Raw genomic sequence first — 2185 nt, 5'->3', positions numbered from 1 at the left:
TAATGGGCCATTCAGTAAAAAGCCTGTGGCATCAGCATTGCCAATTCTCGTCCCGCGGCTTTGGTTTAAGCTGACCCGCCACTTCCGCTACCTTTTGGAAGGCCGGCCATTTCACGTCCTCACGGACCACAAGCCGCTCCCTTTCGCCTTTCTCTCCAAAGGAGCAGACGGATATACACCCCGAGAGGCCCGACATCTCTTTCATCAGCGAATTCACCGTCGACATCTGTCATGTCAAGGGCGCGGACAACCCAGTTGCCGATGTACTTTCTCGAATGGACGTCAATGCTACCTCGCTTCCTCATCTGGACATTGGGTACATCCGAATGGCTGAGGAGCAAGAATCTGATGAAGAACTTCGCCAGCTTCGCAGCTCTTCCACGTACGTCCCTTTCTTTTGAGGAAGTCCCACTTTATGGTTCCCCCCGCAAGTTGGTCTGCGATACCTCCAGCTGGTAGAGAAAGACCTTTCATTCCACCATCCTTCAGACGGCAATTCGACATAATTCATTATCTCGCTCACCCTGGAATTCGCGCGTCCCAAAAGCTCATCACCGCACGCTTCGTGTGGCCGGGCATGAATTCCGACGTGCAGGCTTGGGCCCGCTGTTGTCTCATCTGCCAACGTGTCAAGGTGCAGCGGCACACCAAAACGCCTTTCACCGTTTTCCCTCTTCCCGATGCCCGCTTTTCTCATGTCCATATTGGCATCGTAGGAGCTCTACCACCATCACGCGACCATTCGTACATCCTGACGTGCGTCGATCGCTTCTCCCGATGACCTGAAGCAATACCCATCATCGAAATCACAGCTGAGACTGTCGCAAGAGCCTTTCTCCACGGTTGGGTAGCCCGCTTCGGCGTGCACGCAACCATTTCTACTGACCGTGGACGACAGTTGGAATCCTACCTCTTCGCGGACCTCCTGCACTTTCTGGGAACACATGGCATACGAACTACCGCTTACCATCCGCAAGCAAAGGCTTAGTCGAACGTTTTCATCGTCATCTGATCCGGTAATGGAACGGTTGTTACAGAGCTGCGGGAGGACAGCCCGTCCGGCTCTATCAGCACCTTGTTTTGCCCAAGGGATGCTTCGGTGTCACACGTATACACTACACAGGTAATTTTTCGTCGTTGGGATGCGCACATCTTCAAAAAAAAAGAAAGAAAAAAAGAAAAGAAAAAGTAGGAACATGTCATCAGTCTTCAGTCACTCGGAGATCAGCAACTCAAGATAGGCGCTTCATCCAATGTCGCATTCACAAGCGGACGCTCTCAGTAGTAAATAATACTGCCATGGCCACGGTGAAATGAAAAAAAAAAGTACAAAATAAGTAACTGAAAATCGTAGGCTGTCATCCTCGTGCTATGGTGGAATATAGTCATGTGTTGATGCCATGGAGTTATGAGGACTGGGACGACGTAAGCGACGTATGCACACCATCGTACTGTCATCGCACAACAGGAATAGCCATTACCCGAATTCAATACCGGACGATAAATTCGTTTCCGTTTCTGTTTCCGGTAATGGAGGACAGTGGTATGCGTTTCCGTTATCGTTACCATCTCCAATTTCGGTAATATACCGTTTCTGTTTCCGTTACCATTACCGTTACCCTTCCCTGCTTTCACCCTGCCAGGTGACCTAGGCCCTGACACCCCCACCCATCCGCAAGGCGTCGCAACGACTACTACCCCTGCTCTCGTTCCTCCTAAAATTGTATCTTGGAGCCCCCATTCTACGCCGTCTTATCGCCCAGGCTTCTGACGTTTTTTTTTTCTTTTCCATGGAGGAGGGGGAGTGATGTGGCAGCACCATTGTCAATTCTCGTCCCGCGCCTTTGGTTTAAGCTACGCGCCACCGGCGCGAGAGCAGTTAGTGCGGCTCTGGCTTTAGGACCATTCGACACATTGAAATGCTACTTCCTCTCCAGACCTGTTTGTCGTGTCTGTCACAACAAGCCTACCTCGAGGTGTGTCACTTTCACCATTGCTGGAGAGGTGTTGCTCACTAATAGAGGTTCAAAGTGTTCAAAGGCGGTGTTCAAAGGCGGCACGTGTGTTCTCGGTGCTTCCCAATTTCCTTTGGGATTAACAAACAATATTGAGAGGCTGTTTTCTCAAAAGTGTGAGCTTGTGCCACGGTTGACATGTTACCTGAGGGCACGTGTGGGCAATCTAG

Source organism: Ornithodoros turicata, unplaced genomic scaffold (genome assembly GCF_037126465.1).
Source record: "Ornithodoros turicata isolate Travis unplaced genomic scaffold, ASM3712646v1 Chromosome16, whole genome shotgun sequence".
NCBI lineage: Eukaryota > Metazoa > Arthropoda > Arachnida > Ixodida > Argasidae > Ornithodoros > Ornithodoros turicata.
This window is presented reverse-complemented; position numbering follows the sequence as displayed.